At 47.1% G+C, this 19,490-nt stretch overlaps 1 long non-coding RNA gene across 1 annotated transcript in view; it reads left to right on the top strand.

Annotated features, from left to right (window-relative positions):
* LOC138273493 (uncharacterized) overlaps positions 1-18,813 on the top strand; it is a 32,395-nt gene extending 13,582 nt beyond the window's left edge. Inside the window, exons 2-3 of the long non-coding RNA XR_011200285.1 lie at positions 15,219-15,374; positions 18,760-18,813. This is a non-coding gene — a long non-coding RNA (uncharacterized lncRNA). The remainder of the gene's footprint in view (positions 1-15,218; positions 15,375-18,759) is intronic.
* Positions 18,814-19,490: the final 677 nt, after the last annotated feature.

Genomic DNA, 19,490 nt, shown 5'->3' with positions numbered 1-19,490 from the left:
CCGCCAAGACAAACCTACACGCCGGACTCCCGACATCGCCAAATGGATGACAGCAAGCCACCTCAAACTCAACTCCAACAAAACAGAAATCATCATCTTTGGCCCCAGCAAGACAGTATGGGACGAATCCTGGTGGCCCGATGCCCTCGGACCACTCCCAACACCCTCCACCCACGCACGCAACCTCAGCATCATCTTAGACTCATCTCCCTCCATGTCCCAACAAATCAACACCATATCGTCCTCCTGTTTCAACACCCTTCGCATGCTATGGAAGACCTTCAAATGGACTCCCTTAGAAGCAAGAAAAACAGTCACCCATGCCCTCATCAGCAGCAGACTGGACTACGGCAACGCCCTCTACACTAGTACCACAGCCAAGCTTCAGCAAATCTCCAGAGAATCCAGAACGCAGCCGCACATCTCATCCTCAGCCTCCCATACCACAAACACATCTCCACTCACCTCAGATCCCTTCACTGGCTGCCCATCAGCAAAAGGATCATCTTCAAAGTCCTTATCCACGCTCACAAATCCCTCCACAACACTGGACCAGCCTACCTTAATGAACAAGTGCACTTCCACACACCTACTCGACTTCTCCGCTCCGCTGACCTCGCCCTCGCCACAGTCCCCCGCATCCAACGCACCACCTCCGGTGGCAGATCCTTCTCCCAACTCACCTCCAAGACCTGAAACTCCCTCCCCAGCAACCTACGCAAGACCCAGGACCTCCTAACTTTCAGAAAGCACCTCAAGACATGGCTTTTTGAGCAGTAAATGGCAACCCTCTCCCCCCTCAGCGCCTTGAGACCCTAACGGGTGAGTAGTGCGCTTAATACATTTTTTGATTGATTGAGTAGCCCCCCACCCAGTTGCCCGTGCCCGCTCACCCAGGAGGGTGGGTGTCTCCTTCACCCCAGGCACCTCAGCTCCTGCCCCAGTCAGCCCTCACTGAGGAGGCTATTGACCTCCTGAGATCCATCTCTGTGGGGCAGTCAACCATAGTGAATACCATCCAGGGGCTGGCATCCCAGATGCAGCAATGCAATGCCTACCTGGAGGGCTTTCACATTGGCTTGGCTGGCCTACAGAGATCGTTTCAGACTCTCGCCTCCTCTTTGACAGCAGACAGTGTCCCTAGTTCTTCCATCCCCCTCCAACTACCGGTACCCAGTCCCACAGCCATCTCCCCTCACCCATCCCAAGAACAATCAGACGAGCATGCACCCAAGTCAATAGACAGGACTCGCAAACACAAGCACAAGCACCACAGATCAAACCACAATCATACACACAGCCAACACACAGAAGCACACAAAATAGCCACTGCCTCAACTGTCTCCCCCTCCACCTCCTCCATAACAGTCACATCAACACTCACACCTGCAAGCACTGCACCGTCATTCCTAGATCCTGCCACCTGTTCAGCCTTGCCCACAGTCACCACAACAGCAGACACGCAGACTAGCACCCCATTCACCACATGCGCAGTCACCACCACCACAACTACATGCAGCACACCCACCTCACTTGCAGACACCACCCCAACATACATGCACACGACCTGTTTGTCATCTCCCTCCCTCCCTTCCCCCCAAACACATAAACGCTCCCAATGAGACACTCAACAGTCACCCACCTCACACAAGCACACTTTGCATGCACCTACAACCCAGTCCACCACACCTACACCTCCTACAACCACCCCCTCTACCTCCACTCCCAAACCTGCTCCCACACTGTACCCAAAAAACATTTCCTTGACCTCTTCTCTCCTCCTGACCCACTGTGTTGTCCCTACAAAAGGTCCCACTTCCCCAGTCCAGTCCCTCTAGCTCCCAGTCATCCCATGGCCCCCCTAGTGTTTCCAGTGTCCCACGCCCCACTAAGAAGGTTTCACCCAGGCACACAAGGCAGCCAGTCCCACCCCCGCTCCAGACCCATCCACCACCCCCTAAACACAGGAGCAAGAGCACACACTCTCCAAAACCCAAGTCCAAGGACCCCCTTCCACATCAAACCCCCCCACCCTGCCCCCTGAGGTGCGAGCCTCCAACATTGATGTCTTTGCCCAGTGGAGTAACTTTGGCTGTCAAGAGTCGTTTGGCCTCTCACATAGCCCTGTGTAGTGGCATGGACACTTTTGGACTGGCTAATGGCCCTTTGTTTACCTGTTGTGTGTTGTTGTAGGTGATATTCCTGGCCGAATACAGTGGTTGGCTCACAGGTATTTGTCCTAACTTTCTTTTCTTATGGCTTATTATGATGTTGTATTTTTCAGCAGATTGTTCTCCATGTGTGGTATGTGTGTATGGTGTGTGTTGTGTGTGTGGGTGTGTCACTCTCCCGTCCCTCCCTTGTTTACTCACCGTTGTCGCATTCGTCGATGTCGCTGCTCCTGGACTTCCATCGTGTGGTACAGAATCGGGCGGACTTCCAGTTCGGGTCCCATGGCGGCCGCAGACTCCTCTGTGTCCCTGAATGTGAGTGTCTCCTTTTATATGGGACGTTTGCACCTGGCTTTTCACGGCGGTGGTCCCGCCCCGGAAATCCTGGCAGTTTGTTATGTCGTAATATGGTGGACGTGAATGGTGTTCCTCTGGCCTGAAGATGGCAACCGATGTGGTTGGTGGCCGGACCGCACTGGCGGTTCAAGAGGTCCATTGGCTGCATATGGAGGGATCACTGCTGTGGTCATAATATGGCGGTCTTCACAGCCAGCCAGGCAGTGGGATTACCGCTGGCGTGGCGGTCAGCTGACCGCCAAAGTCATAATGAGGGCCATTGTTTTTGCAAATGCATTTTGGCAATGGTGTACAGCATTGGTAAAAGCAAAATGCTTTTTCTCATTCTGTTCAGCACTGGCAAATAAAAAATAATGTCAAATAAATAATGTGTCATGATGCAACACACACATAGCACAATCACTGTTTTATTCAGTAGGTGTGCACATATGTGATGGCATGCATGTGACTCTATGCTTTTGTGTGCCTACTAGATAGTGCAGGTGCTGTTTTATTCACTTTTATATTTACCGATCCTAGATGATGGATGCTACTTTGCGAGGTAAATTAAAAAAGTAATCTTCATGCAGAGCAAGTGAGAATATCTGGACCAAAATAATAAAATGAATGCGAAGGGTGGGAGAGCAACGAAGGAGCAAGTGGGGGAAGCAACACAGAGTGGAAAGGGATTTAATTAAAAAATAAATTATATCGATGGGGACATTGGATGAAGAAGGGGAAATCAGCACTTGAGGAAGAAAGCAGCACGGATCACAGAGGGAAAGGAAGAAGTACCAGAGATAGAAAGCAGAAAACGAGGGAGAAGTTACACAGGGCACAATGGCAGTTATTGGGTGAAGGGGAGAAGCACACAAGGCAGAGAGTGGAAAACGCATGCACTCTCATGCTGAAAGGTGTCTGATACTCGAGACCTAATCATAGAAGTGAATCGTGAGAGTGAGTTGCAATCTAGGAAGCAATCATAAAACGAAATTGCATCTGAGTAGCCATTCATATTGAATAATATTAGTTTTGTCTTAGAAGTTTGAACGTTAGGGATGGGATCATGTGATCAGTGTGTTAAATGGCCATTCAGGACTTCTAGTCTAGTACTGGTATTTCTTTTGCACGTTTGCTTTTCTTCCAGTGAATAACATGATAAAAATAAAAAAAATCTTCTGACAGTCGTTTCCATTTCCTTTTTTTAAATGATCGTTTTATATTTTTTCTTACATACATTAAGCTAACATAACTAATATTGGAAATACATTTGATCATTGTCCTAAAATGGGCTATGATTATTGTCCGAAAATGGACTATGTGAGGATATGTTGGGAAAGAAATGATGCAAACACTTTTGTCAATCACATTATACTTGTGGTGCGGCGTGACCCCCTTTCTAAAAACAAGCATTTACAATGCATCGGGTCTCGCGTTTGCTCGTGTTAGAGCCGATCGCGTTGTAAACTCCTAACCCGACTTCACCTATCGGGCAAAAGTGCATTTATGCACGTAACCCGAAAAAGTAAAATCAAGTAGGTAAATCGCTCGACTTCTGCCAAGCGAGATCGGGCTCGTAAATTAGTTAAAAAAAAGTCCACGAGCCCGATGGAAAACAGCGAGCCTCGCATGTTTTCTGTACTTAGTCGCTGCGCTCGAGGAGGGCTTGCCACCGGAAAAGGCATGACGTATGCGTGCCTTCGACTAATGAAAGCAAGCCAATTTAATTAGGGAAGCCCACAAACCAATAAAAAGCACTGACGTGAAGTTGACAGGGCTCGGAGCCCTTTTCTAAATACAAAAGTCTCCCTGCTATACGCATGCGCAAGCGCATGCAAAGCAGGCTCGACCCTAACGAACACCACACCAGCTTCTATTCTCCGTCGACTGCCGGGTTTAGCAGCAACGCCTTTATTTTTATAACCTCGGGCTAAAGCCCGCCTTCCTGCTCACACCGGGCAACATTTTATTGGAGAGGCCGAGTAACTCTCTACATCCATCCCATGCTCCAATAAGAAGTAAAAGAAGAAAACCTCTACCCCCAAAAGAGTGAGTATTAAACGGAAAACAAGAAAACCCTGAAAGATTAATAGAACAAGGAAAAATAACAATGCAACAATACAGTCAAAATAGGACCTGCTGAGTTTCATACCAAAACCAGTATACTAGCAAGCAAAGTCTCCGAGTCTCTGGTTGGGCACAGGGTTGGGCCGAAGATGATACCTCTCACTCTGACCACAGGGCACCCCACAGCCAGCTTGGTCTGTTGTCAACACAGGAGCAGGACTCTGAGCGCTTTGGCTACTTGATCTCTCATTCGCCCAACACCCACCACCTCCAATAGCATCCTCTTCCTCTCTGACCTCTTCTACAGCCTCCACAGATGCTTCCACACGTTTGAAACATGATACGTTCCTCGTAACTTGCCATTCTCCTCTACGAGCAGTCACCATGGTACCTTTTACCACCACTACCTTCCAAACCTCGGGCTCGTACGTGGTCTGAAATTTCACTCCTGGATGCGAGTTTCTCACCACTACTTGGTCGCCTACCAGCAGATTCGGGCATCTTGTTCTCCACCGGGCAGTCGCCTTCTGGTTGGTCTGCCGCCACATTTAACTCTGGGGGCTTCCACTGAGAGTCAGCGGGGTGCACTCCCGGAGGGACACCCTAAACATCAGAGCAGCAGGCACACAACCAGTGGTTCTGTAGGGTGTCTGTCGATAGGCCCTCAAAAACTGGGGTAGACACCATTCAGCATCCTCTCCTTGTTCCACCCCAATCCTCATGGCTCTGTCGAGGGTTCTTATGAACCTTTTGAGGTCACCATTGGCCTGAGGCCAGGTTGGCATGATCTTGCGGTGACGTATGGCAAACCTTCCAAGATATTCCTCAAATTCCTTCCCCTGAAACGGTGGGCCATTGTCTGCCATGATTTCATCCGGGAGACCAAATAGGGCAAATGTTCTCTCTAATACTGGTCTCACTTTCTCAAAAGCTGTCAAAGTCACTACTTCCACCACCGGAAACTGCGTGCAAGAGTCAATCATGACTGCAGTCAGCCTTCCGTCAGGAAAACTCCCAAAGTCCATGCTGACTTTCGACCATGGTATCTGACTGGGAAGATCGGTGATCACTGGAGCGGTGGCCTTTTCAATGGAGGTAATTGTGCAGGAGTGACAGCGCCCTACTAGAATATCCACCTTGGAGTCCATACCAGGAAACCATACTTTGGCCTGAAGGCACGCCTTAGTCTTAGCAGCTGTCTTGTGCCCCTGATGGGCCAGCTCAACCACCTGGCCCCCCATGCATCGTGGAAGCACTATCTTCTGGCCTCGTAGGAGGAGACCATCACTTCATACCGACCACTCGTCCTAGACTCTCCACATCCCTTGCATGGCAGCGCGCTCCTCCAGGTCAAAGGCTCTTACTCCATCCAGGAAGCACTTCCACTGTCGTTGGGTCACTGCCTCCTTAACCCTGTTTATGACAGAGTCTCTCTCAGCGGCGGCTGCAATATCTGTCACCATTAAGGCCACTGGGCACGCCTCCTGCATCACCATGTTAATGAAACTCTCCATCCGCTCTTCCTCGCCTTCCTGCGACACATCCAGCGATGTTGTCTGGGGACACCTTGACAGGTAATCCACCAGATTGTTCACTCCTGGGCGGTAGACGACCTTAAATTTGTACGTTTGGAGTAGAACAGCCCAATGCTCAATTCTCGGAGGAGCCAATCACGTGGACCCTGCAAACAAGGACACCAGAGGCTTGTGGTCCTTAACCTGCTGGAGCTCCTGGCCATAGTGGTAGAGGTGGAAGTGCTGGCATGCCCAGCAAATGGCTAGCGCTTCTCCCTCCACCTTCGCGTAACGAGCCTCCACTGCCGACAATGACCTGCTCCCATTGGACACAGGGGCCAATTCCTGGCAATGCTGTTCTTAAAGTAACACAGCCCCTTGCCCCACGGGGCTGGCATCACCACCACCACTTCTCTTCTCTTCCCAGGGTGAAAATATGCTATGGTCACTTTGTCCAGCAGTGCCTCCTTCACAGCTTGAAAAGCCTTACATGCTTCTGAGTTGCAGTCCCACTTCGCATCCTTTCTTGTGAGATGTCTGAATGGTTTCGCCATCATAGCTGGTTAGGGAATGAATCAGCCACAATACATCACCATACCCAGGAAGCTCCGAACTTCCATCGCATTTTGTGGGAAAGGAGCCTGTTGGATGGCCTCGACTTTCTTGGGATCTGCTCACAGTCCTTCCCTCGAGAAAATGTACCCAAATAAGTCAAATGAGCTCTGATAGAACGCACACTTTTAATTGTGAAGCATGAGACCTGCATCCGAAAGCCGCAGTAGAGTGTCTCGCAATTGTTGATGGTGCTCCTCAAGTGTTTTTGAAAAAATCAGAATGTTGCCACTCAGGCTGATCACACCTGCAAAGCTGGATAGTGTCTCCCTCATTGCATTTTGAAACACTTCAGCTGCTGAGGATACCCTGAAACTCAGTCTCTTATAACGTCTCAGCCCTAAGTGTGTGTGGAGAACGTGGTGATATTCTGGCTGTCGGGGTCGAAATCCAACTGGTGGTAGCCAGAATTTAGATCCAGCTTTGAGAACCATTGGGCTTCGTTCAGATCCGCAATTATATCGTCCATCGTGGGTGTAATGTGCCATTCTCTCCCATTGGCACGGTTTGGTAGTCGCATCTCCACACAGAGGCGGATGGCCCCCGGCTGTTTAGGTGTGGGCGTGATCACCAGCGGCGACACCCACGTAGTAGGTCCCGAGACTTTCTCAATCACCCCTCAGTCCTCTAGAATCTGCAGTTCTTTTTCAACCGCTGGTCGAAGATGAAATGGAATCCTTAGGTGTCGCAGCACCATGGGTGTCACATATGGGTGAACGTGCAGCTTTACTTGCTTGCCCTTCTGCTTTTCAAGTCCCGAAAACAGCTGTTGGAAGTCGTTGAGGAGGGACTCTGCATGCGGGTCATAGACCTTGCGCACAAAGAAAACCAGTTCCAGCTCTTCCACCGTGTGACACGCCAAAAGAGTACCAGGGTTTCCTTTTACCACATAGAACCTAGCTTTTGTCACATGTTCTTGGTCGGCTATGGATACTTCAACTGTGCCTTGTAGAGGAAGCGGATCGCGCCCCCATAGGTATACATTTTCGTGGTACACAGCATCAGTTCAGGCTTCGGTGAGAGCTGTTAATACAGAACATTGTCCCTATTATTGACTGATGCGCCTGTATCGATCAACAGTGTCACAGGGGTGCCATTGATCTCTATTGTGCTCATAGGGGGGCCACCTCTTCTGCTGTCGCCCTCCAGTGAATAAGATGACGAAGATGTCTTCCTCATCCTCCTCCTCATACACTTGGTCTTCTCGTTCATCTGCCCTCCCAGCATATTTTCATCAGGTCTTATATTTTTCACAGTGGCCGTCTTCCCTTTGAATTCTCTCTGCCGGACTCTCGGCATTCAGCACATTTTGGCAAAATGGTTCCCTTTTCCACACCTATTGCAAGTCTTCCTTTTAGACGCCAGGCGTCTTGTGTTCATATCCACAGCTATCACAGGCATTCTCCCCTAGTTTCTGAGTGCTTGTAAACCGCAGGGGAGTTTGACGAGCTTGTAATGCGTCTACCTGTTCCTCCTTCATGATTGGTTGCCGAGGGGTATTAGCTGCCGTCATCAGTTGTCCCCTCACATCGGCCATAGCGTTAGCACGGACAGCCGAGAGTTCATGAGATCGGGCCAAAATCAAGATGTAATTCAGGGCGATGCCTGGTTGCAGCAAGATGAGCTTTCAGAGCATGTTTGAGGGACACCCCTAGATCATTTCCCCATGCTGGTTTAGGGCCTATGCATGTGCTTGCCAGCTTCCTCAGCCTGGCATAAAACATGCCCACGGATTCCACATCTATCTGTTGGGCTTGACGCAGTTTGAATCTCTCGTAATCAGGGTTAAGCTGGGGATCAAAATACCTATTAAGCAGCGCCACTTCAGCGTCAAAATCCTCAGCCTCCCCTGTGTTGGGAAGGGTCGCAAAGAGTTTGTAAAGCTCATCGCCTCCCATGTATAGCATGAGCAACCTGCTTACTGCCCCATCCGTTTCTCTGGTCTCACAGAAATAGTTATCAAGGCGGCCAAGCCAGTGGTGCCAGCGCGGTGCCGCCAGCTGACTGAGCGGGGGCAGCACAGCCACACATGAATGGCCCCCTGAATGGGTGTTGGAGGGCTGCTGCCTGCGATCCTGGTGCAGTGCGCTCATCTGTTTTTCAGTGTCCACTGCACGTTGCCTCTTTCTGTACCAGCATTGAGAAAGTCTATATTAATTTATATTTTCTCTTTTTTTTTGTATGCCTTTCTTAATTCGTTTATCTGATTGTCTTTATTGCCCTGTGAAATCACAAACAGACGCACAATATTGTTCTCCCCTCTTGTGTCTTTTCCTTTATTTGTGTAGGATTTATGTTTCTGATTTGTTTTTTATTTATTTTTTACTTGCCTCGTGTGGAAACAGGTGAGGCCAAACACGATGTTTGTGCTCCCAGTCTTCAGGGTGCTGCCTCTGCCAGTCAGGAGCACTGTTCTAGCTCCGTCCTCTTCCAGACAGGGAGAGGGGCAGACACCTTCTTGGGTCCTCCCCACGACATGGACGAACAATGCTGACTCCTCGAGGTAGGGCCCTCGCTGCTGCCACACCACGCGGCTCGCCTCAGCTGCCTGACAAACCATCACCGCCTGCACAGGACTCCGCCCATAGTTTGCCAAACCAGGCGAGCGCAGCAGCACAGCAACGGAGACGAAAAGAGGCTTGCAGCTGATCACCTCCCTGCGCACCGAGGCACCGGTGCGTGAACACCCGGGTGGGCCAGACACAGATAAGCCCACTGGGAAACAGCTTGACCGGGTTGAGGGGCTGTGGCCGACGACTGTGCACAGTGCACCGTCAGAACTCCCCCAAGCACAACGGGGTTCTCAGTCCTCGTCACCAATATGGTGCGGCGTGACCTTCTCCCCCAATACCGAACACCACACCAGTCTGCTACGCGTCGTCGACTGCCGGGTCAGCAGCACGCCTTTATTTTTTATAACCTCAGGCCAAAGCCCACCTTCTTGCCCTCACCAGGCAACATTGTATTGGAGAGCCTGAGAGGCTCTCTACAATACTGACAATTCCGTGCAAACTACACACATCTCTAATTTAAAGGTTTCACTTGAAAATATCAAATATTAGTCCACACACAATCAATAAATGCAGTTGCTGATCCCATTAACTTATGTTACTTGTCTTCCTTGTGGCATTTGTGACCATTGGGGTTTGTCTTCTTCATCACCTAAATCCACGCTGTGAGGAACTTAGGGCCTGATTTATATTTTTTTAGCACCACATTTGCTTTATTTTTTGACACAAAAGTGGCGCAAACGTACAAAATATAATTGAATTTTGTAAGTTTGCACCGTTTTTGCATCAAAAAAAGATGCAAATGCGGCGCTAAAAATGTATAAATCAGGCCCTGAGTGCTGTAAATAACATTTAGTTGCTATGTTAAGGAGCCTAGAGCACGTAACAATGAGTTGGCATACCTTTGTGATAAAGGACACAAGGTCACCCTTGTAAATGTAAAATGTAAATTAGCACTTGTATAGCGCACTACTCACCCGTTAGGGTCTCAAGGCGCTGTACTCATACCGCTATGGAACCCCTCCTGGCTTTTCCCTGTGAGGTGCCCACTCCTGAGCACCCCCAGGGTGAAGCCAGGCATCCAAGCGCTGTTGGGGCCGTTGTGGAGATTAAGCAAGCTATTGCCCAGAGTTGCAGAGTGGGACCCATGAATTAGATTAGGCACTGAGGCAAGAATTATCTGGTCAAGGGGACTTGAACCCTGGTCTTGAGCCAGATCTCTGCTTCAGGGTCTGCTGCTCTAACCATTGAGCCACACTTCTCCACCCTTGGACATTAGTTTGTGAACTGACTTACTAATATATAGGTTAGTTTGCAAAATCCGATTCCATTCGCAAAAAATGAGTGCACAATTTGGGATCACTTTTTGAGAATCTTTGAAACCTACTCTTTAGAAGTTCAAAAGCTCTTTCAATACATTGCGCAAATACATATTCAAGTATTGACTACAATATAGCGACCAAATGCATTAATTTGAAGTGTAACACTGTGTCAGCAGCCACGACTTTTTTGGTCAGTGAGGCATAGCAAAGGAACAAACATACATTTAGAAATTAATTAATTCCAGCGCAAAAGCATTTCTTAGGTATTGACAAGTATAAATCAAGCTACTTACTTAAAAGCCAAGATAGTCCCCATTGTAGGTTGACACTGTTGTAGATAAACTGATATTGCACAGGGAAGGCGTCATTGATCAAAATTGATAAGAGTCTGCTATATAAAAAATCAAGTTAATACCACTATCAAAAACTAAAATCCAAACCTGATAAAACCGTTAGAACACTTTTTCATAATTACTAACTGACCTCCGCTAGGCTCTAGGCAGCACAGGTCTTCTAACCTACCTCTTGGACCCAACCGAAGTGAATTTTCATAACCTTACAGCATAGCAGTTTAAACAAGTATTTGAAACACAATAGGTCTTGCATTTTCTTGATTTAGAGTAAATTCATAACTGGACTTCTCTTGCCGCGTAAATTGGTCAACCCTGCCTCATAATTTCGTCTTTTCCTGACATTATGATTCCAGTGGCCCAGCATTTAACTAAAGCACTTCCATTTACCTCTTTCCTCTATCTTAAAACATATACAATCATCATATAAACCTTTATCAGAAATAAACTTTTGGCATTAGAGCGTAATGCGCAAAACACCATAACAAAAATATAATTTGCAACGGATTGGAGGGTGAAAGGATAGAGGAAGTCGGGGATACAGATGGAGAGACCAAGTGGCATAGTAATGAGGTCATGGGCCCTGGAGTAAGAAAGGAAAAGGGTAGACTGGAATTTCGGTAGGAAAATACAGCAGTAATTAGAGTTGAGTGAGGTCTAAAGGACTCTGGGCCCCGGTGCCACTGCACCTGTTGCTCTATTGATAAATAGGCCTCAGGAGAGAAAGCGGATGGGGCAGAAAAAGAGAAGCAAAAGGAATACAACAGACAAAAGGAAGAAAGAGACGGAGTCGCAAATAAATTAAGAAAGAAGGGAAAGAAAGAACAAGAAAATGAAAGCACAACTAAGAGAATAAATAGAGCAAACTTGTGAGACAAAAGAAAAAAGGGAAGGAAGGTTGCGAGCGAAAGATAAAGAGGAAAAAATAATGAAACAAGAGTGAAAAGAAAAGGAAAAATGAACATTTGAGAAAAAAAGAGAGATGGTGAGAGAAATAAGCAGCGAAAGAACAGGGGCAAGTATGTACTAACACTTTCTCACAGAGAAAGAATGCGAAAACCACTTTGACACTTCGGGTCCCGACAAGTAACTTGTGGCTTTCACACACAGACGGGAAAAAGAGGGAATTATAGTAAAATGTGAATTGACAAATAAAGATCCACCAGAGAAAGGATGAATGAAAGATCTAAACAATGTGAAAGGATGCATACCAAGTCAAAGGAAAGACCAAATAAAAAGACAAAGAAAGATTGCAGGGGAGAGAAAAAATAGTGAAACAATGAATGCCTGATGAAGAAAAAAGAGAGGAACGAAACAAGGAAAGAAATAACCAAGTTTTTGCGAGTTTGAAAGAGGAGGTAGCTAGAGGAAGAGGGAAATAAAACAAAAAGGGAGAGGAGTAGAAATAAACAATTGAAAGAAAGAGCAAAACTGTTTATGTGTGAAGGTTAAGAGTTGGAAAGGGAAAAGTGGGGAAGAAAAGGAAAGAAAGGAGTGAGATAGGTGAAACAGACCCTCCCAAGTAAAGATGGCAGCTAAGAATAGATTTAATTGGCTCTGCCACATCCTCAAACAGACGTCAGTGGAACAACAGGGGGCACCACAGAACAGCAGGAAGTTCATTAGCAGAGTTGTATGTGAACCCCAAAACAGCAATATTGGGGCACTTCAGATCAGGATTGGGGGTATAGACAGAGCTGTGTCCCGGCCCAGTGCTGGATTAACAGAAAGGCAGTGGGTGAGGAATAAGAAACGGAGTGCCATGTAATTCTTGGTATTGGAATAATGGGGCGCTGCATGTTAGGGTTGAGGTGCACTGACAGAGTTGTATGTGGGCTGCAGTAGTGGAATAGTAAAGGCGAACACAAGGTCAGAAGTGAGGTATGTTAATGGAGCTTTGTGAGGAACCTAGTATTGGTGTTTTGCCGAGTGTTAGCCTGAAGGTGCCCTGGTGAAGCTGCGAGTTAGGCCCAGCATGGGAGTGGCATTGCCTCTGAACCACAGAAGTGAGGAGTCCTGAAGGCCATGTGTGTGAGCCTTGGTACTGAGAAGAAATGCACACTGAGTATTAGAATTGATGGATTCGGGCACAGTTGTGGTGGTTCCCATCAACAGTGGCGTTGGATGTTAGACTTGAGGTGCACTGGCTGGGCTGTGTTTTGCTCTTTTGGGTCCAGTATTGGCTTGGCAGTGGGACTGAATATTAGAATTAAGCTGCTGTAATGAAACTGTGTGTGAGTGGGGTCCCAGTATAGGAAAGGAAGTGACCTAGCCGGGGTAGAACTGAGCCAAGGTCCTAGTACTGGAACAGCAGTGTGTACTGACTTTAAGAACTAAGGTGCTCTTGCAGACAGCGTGTGTGGGGTTCCTGGCACTGGCACGGCTGAGGGCTTGGAGAGTATGAACTGAGGTGCCCTGATGGAGCTGCACCCGAGGTCCCAATACTGGAGCAGCAAAGAGTACTGACTGGAAGAACTAAGGTGCTCTGGCATACAGCGTGTGTGGGGTTCCTGGCACTGGCACAGCTGAGGGCTTGGAGTGTGTGAACTGAGGTGCACTGAGGGAGGTGCGCCTCAGGTTCCAGTACAGGAGCAGCAGAGTGTACTGACTGGAAGAACTGAGGTGCTCTGGCAGACAGCGTGTGTGGGGTTCCTGGCGCAGGCATGGCTAAGGGCTTGGAGTGTGTGAACTGAGGTGCACTAATGGAGCGGTGCCCCAGGACCCATTACTGGACCAGAAGAGTGTGCTGACTGTAGGAACTGAGGTGCTCTGGCAGACAGGATGTGTGGTGTTCCTGCCACTGGCATGGCTGAGGGCTTGGAGTGTGTGAATTGAGGTGCACCGATGGAGCTGCACCCCAGATACCAGTACTGGAGCAGCAGAGTATACTGACTGGAAGAACTGAGGTTCTCTGGCAGACAGCATGTGTGGGATGAGGTGCACTGATGGAGCTGTGTGTGGGATCCCAGTATGGGGCTGAAGTGGGCACTGTCTCTAAGGATTGTGGTGCCTTGGTAGAGCTGTGTGCCTAGGTCATAAGCAATTACAAGCCATCCTCTGTCCTTGCTCTCAGCACTGAAAAAATCCAAGCCAAGGAAGGGCAGGAGCCAGGCAGCTGAGGGAGGGTGCAGATAACCTACAAGGACCAAATGTGACTAAGATAACAGACACATTTATAACCTTGTTTACAGCTGAGCTCAGAGCAAGAATGATCTGCAAATGAAAAGGGAAGCTTTCCTAGACAGGAGCAGGAAACAAAGTAAAGAAAACATCCCCTACAGACCAGATAAACAGAACAAAGGGTAATTATACAGTAGTTGGTCCCTGCTCCCACACAGAGGGATGGGCAAAGTGGCATGACTGACCACTAGCAAGCAAGGAGTTTTAAATGACACTACTAACAACTGAAATAGCTGGAAGCCCACAGAAGTAGTATACTTAAAAGTAGACAAGAGGTTGTATGCGTACCTCGAACTAGAAAATGGAATCATCCATCCCCATCTGCTGGCCGATTACCAACTGCATTTCCAGTCAAAATCAACTGAAAGTTACTGTCTCCTCAAAGAGGTGGTCAATGATTCACAAAGGGAAAGGCATTCCATTGGGACCCCTTCTCCTTTGGGAATTGGGATGCTACTCTCAGTGGCAGTGGTCTGGGGCCACTGTCTTTTCCCCCTGAAGTTTATCAAAACGGGAAACTTTTTTTTTTCAAACTGTACCTTTCCTTAAGGGAACACGTGATGCTTTAAAAAAAAGATTTATTTTTTCAAATCACAGGGATGGTGGTGTTCTTTAATTCAGGTGACCAATCTTGTGATTGCAGCCAATCACAGAGGGTCACAAATCGAAACCTACTTAATTAATATTAATTAGACAGGGTTTTCCCCTCCGATTCTTTATTTTCTGATCTGCCTTACTATACATAGGTTGGTTTGGAATATCCTATTACAGTCGCAAAACGTTAGTGTACAATTTGTGACCACTTTTTGTGAATTGAGTAATAATACATCAAGGCCTATGTTTTTTTAAATGTATTGTCAACTTGGTTCAGTAATCACTTACTGTCAGGAATGGAATAATGGAAAAGATTCATCTCTTCCCCAGCACACCTTTTAGTTTATGTAGCTTTCAACATTTCTTAGCAGACAAATACACCTTCTGCAAGAAATTACATTGCTCCACCATTACTGAAATTTTACCTGCATTTTCAGCTGCTAAGAAAAAGAACGTTTTTGATTGCCTTTAGTAAAAGCTTGCCTTTTGTAAATATAGTACTGCATTATGTGCCATGAGGTAAATGAGTTGTTGTCTTTGCTAACCCTTCTTGTTCCCACAGTAAATGAGGATGTGCTCAAGCACTAACTACACGAGTCACAAGATATTGTGAAAGATTTTGGAACAACCATGCTTGTTTGTTGCATGTTATCCTGGTCTGTAGAAGCGGTGAGGACCAGAGATGAGAGAAGACCAATCCGCAGACCCATGGGATTTGGTAAGAGAAGATTGTTCCGTTATTGTTTTCAAAACCCAGAGGCTACCATAACATTGCTATTGATTGGACTGTCACTGTTTATGACATACAAGAGTGTCAAGCCAAGACACCTTGGGTTTTGTTGACCTAAATAGTGGAAGACTATGTAGGGTTATGTGAGACTAAGGGCCTGATTTAGAGTTTGGTGGAGGGGTTTCTCCCTTACAAACATGACAGATATTCCGTCTGCTGTACGGTGGACGGATATCCGTCACATTTGCAACAGAGTAACCCGTCTGTCAAACTCTAAATCAGGCCCTAGGTAAAAGGTACATATTATGCAGAAATAATATATGAGAACCTTGAATTTTATTCCCATGAAGGATTAAACTGGAGTCATTGTCAGAAATCTGTAGAGAAGGAAAAGCCTAAAGTAGGACTTCAAAACCACTGGCTATTTCCTTGCTTTTCCAAGTGAATAACTTCCAAGGTGACTATTGGGCAGTTACCCAGATCTTGCATTAAGAAGTTAAACACAGTGAGCAGTTCTTGGCCAAGCCCATTGCTTTCTTCTTTCATCTAAGGTGCATTTCAGATTCTTGGGATGGGGACAGTACTTGGAATGGAAAACACTCCATATCACTTTGACAACAATTTGTGTATTGTCCCTTCCCTGCAGTAGCCTTCCTGTCACCCATCTCCTTGTCTAGTCACTCTGAAACTGTGGAAAACTAAACTGCAGAGTCGAAGCTGCTGGAAGATGGGCTTTTTGAGGATACTACTCCCTGTGAACCACCAAACCTGACTCTTATAGTTTGGGGACATGATATTTCAAGGCATTTTTGAAGTGAGGGAAATGCACGAATATTTGGTGGCAGATTTGGCTCACTGTAGTAGAAGGCAGCCTGAGAATCACAAGCAAGGAATGCAACAGTTCCCTGAAAGAATTCTGTTAACACAATTTATAAGAAACTCAGCAACTTTACCAATATGAAAATGACTGTGTACACTCTTTATAGAAGTTGGACAAGTTTTCAAGGTCTTAAGTACAATTATATCACCTTAAAAACGTAATAATGTACCCTGAAGACATGCCAAAATATTTGTGTTCTTGGACAAAAATTATTTTTTTGCAACAATATGTATGACATACAAAAACAGATGAAGTTCATGCAGATGTCACCTTTACTACATCTTGACTTTTCTCTTCAAGAACCTGCTGCATCATGTATTGGTAATGTCACATGTGCAGGTTCCTATCCAGATGAGATGGGACCCAACAGCAGCCTTGCAGCATGTTCACCACTGGGCTGTCTTGCCTGCTCTGTCTGGGTGGTGGAGCATGGACATGTGTGCTAGGACCCAAGAGATGGTGAACTATGCCTGGGCAAGGTGAAACAACTGGAAACTGGTCTGACCTGAAAATCAGCTGTCTTACCCAGATACAGGATTGAAAGACTAATCGAACCATCTAGTAGGTAATTCCCTTTGAGGTTTCTCTCCGTGGATACCTAGGGGCATATTTATACTCTGTTTGCGCCGGATTTGCGCCATTTTTCTTATTATGCAAATCTGGAGCAAACCGAACTCCATATTGTTCTTTGGCGCTAGACCCGTCTAGCGCCACATTTATGGAGTTAGAGTCATTTTTTTACCGTGGAAACCTACCTTGCGTTAATGAGATGCAAAGTAGGCGTTCTAGGGCAAAAAATGACTCTTAGGCTTTTGGGCCTTATTTATACTCCCGTGCAAAAATGACACACGGGAGGGCCTTAAAAAATGACTCTAAAACGGTTTAGAGTCATTTTTTAATGCCTGGGTCAGGGCAGGCTTTAAAGGACCTGTGTGCTCATTTCCATGGTCTCCGACCATGGAAGCAGTCCACGGGTGCCCTTCCCTGCCCCCAGGGACACCCCCTGCCACCCTCGCCGACTCCTGGAGGACACCCATGGATGGGGGGACCCATCTACGGTAAGTAGAGGTAAGATTTTTTTATTATTTTTTAAAGTGGCATAGTGGGGGCTAACTTGAGCCCCCCTACATGCAATTGTGCCCAATGGCCATGCCCAGGGGACAGAAGTCCCCTGGGCATGGACAGTGGGCATGGGGGCATGACTCCTGTCTTTGCTAAGACAGGAATCATTTCCATGGGGGTTGTGCGTCAAAATAGAGTCAATATTTTTGACTCTAACCTGACTTGCACCATTCTTTGACGCACAACCCTCAGTCTTCCCTACGCCTCTGCTTCCCAGTTAGTGTCATTTATTTTGATGCTAACCAGGCTGCAGCGCCGGCTACCGTAATTCCATAAATAAGGCGCCCGGCTGGCGTAGGTTTGCGTCAAAAAGTATAAATATGGGCCCTAGTGCTCAGAAATGCAAGGTATATCTGGTAAAGCAAAAAAACAGAGGCCTTGGTGCCAAAACAACATCAGCCTATTCTCAAACTTCAAATGGGTAAGAAGTCTGGATCACTGGGGTTGAGTATGGCATCAAACACAAATCCCTAGTGGGCCACTTTTGGTCAACAGAACTGGCCCTGTTGGCTGAAATGAACACCAGGGTCAGGCATCCAATGTCAATGCTCATCATACCCCAGAAAAGATGTTGGTTCATGTAGACCATATGACAGTGGCCATGGAAGTCAGAATCCACTAGGGAGTGTGTAACATCTCACCTGCAAAATCACCTCCCCCTGAAAATGGACGGCTCTGGAGTGCCGGGCCCATTCGCAGCCATGTCCAGCACTGAGAGCTACGAGGAATACGCTACAAGAATAGGAGGGCATGTGAATTGCACACAGAAGCCCAGCATAATAGTATGGGTGGAGCCACCAAACGTGCAAATCTTAGTGGCAGTAGCTAATATTCAAATGAGAACTTTGAAGGCAAAAGTGGTGAAGGAGTCAATGTGAAGAGAAATTGAGCAAGAAACAGTAGAGCACCATTCAGAAGTGATGATCTCTGTTTCTCTCAGCTGAGTGAAAGCAAGTTGGGTTCAGAGGAGGAGATAGGCCCCCTTGCGACATCCAGTGCAGTAACACAAACAATCCTGAAGAAGAAGGTGGGAGCCCAGTGGAGAGTTATCTCTGGTTTGTGCAGGGCAAGGTGCCTTAGAATGGGTTTGCTCCAAAAGAGGTGCCTGAGCCTTAGAAAGTGTCATGATTATGGCAGTATCCACTGAGCTATCACTGGTCTTTGTACATCTGGGGGAGATGGCTGAATCTCACTGTGGAGTGAATGGCAGAAATAAAGTTTCAGATATATTGATATGGTGGTTTTACATATGGTAACTTTAATGTTGATAGAAAAGAAGTATAAATATAGGATGGTCTTCCTTTAAGGAAAATGCCAAGCTCTTTGGTACAGTTGAGTACGATAATGGTGTCTTCCCCTTCTTCCCCCTAGCTCTTTATGGACCTGCCAGGGCACCCCTTTGATGAAGGAAAAACATGGCCAAGTAAGTATTCTTTTTGCTGAGTTTTCTTCCTCCTCACCCTTCACCACTTCTCCTATGGTCATTGGTTATCCCATCCTTTTAGTGGTGTAGTCAAATCCCTCAGGGTGGAAACAGGGAAGGAAAGGTGTTACAGTGTGCACAAGATGATACCACTCTGCAGTGTGATGTAGGTCTATCCTAAAACATGGGAAAATGTTTTTAAGGGAAGGAAAAGACAACTTCTACGTCTGACTAGTTTAATTTCTCTAAGTTCACCCACTGACAATTCTGTGCCAGAAAAAAAGAGAGCCTTCTCGTGAGAAAGTGAAATCACACCGTGCTTCATAATCAAAAACCCTCCCTTCACACTAACACGGTCACTCAGCATTTGAACTCACCCAGGCTGGCCACAGTTCTCCTGGACAGTGGTGGGATGAAAGGCGTCCATCGGTGGAGTCCACCACTCATCGAACCAAGTGCAGTCCTCTGGGTCATCTCTGTCTGCTTCTCCAAGTTCTTTGCCCTTGGAATTTGATAGGCCAGGGCAAGGAACACACTCCACTCGGACTCCGTCCTCTCACCTCTCCTCTCAGTCTGTGCTCCTGTCATCCTTCTTCATGTGGTTCTTCCTGTCTCCTGCACGTTTCAACTCCATCCCACCTTTCTCATTGTTCTCTTCCTCTTTTCTTCACCAGGCCCC

The sequence above is a fragment of the Pleurodeles waltl genome, chromosome 2_2, assembly GCF_031143425.1.
Source record: "Pleurodeles waltl isolate 20211129_DDA chromosome 2_2, aPleWal1.hap1.20221129, whole genome shotgun sequence".
NCBI lineage: Eukaryota > Metazoa > Chordata > Amphibia > Caudata > Salamandridae > Pleurodeles > Pleurodeles waltl.
The sequence above is the reverse complement of the archived record's forward strand: the minus strand, read 5'-3'. Positions and strand labels throughout refer to the sequence as shown.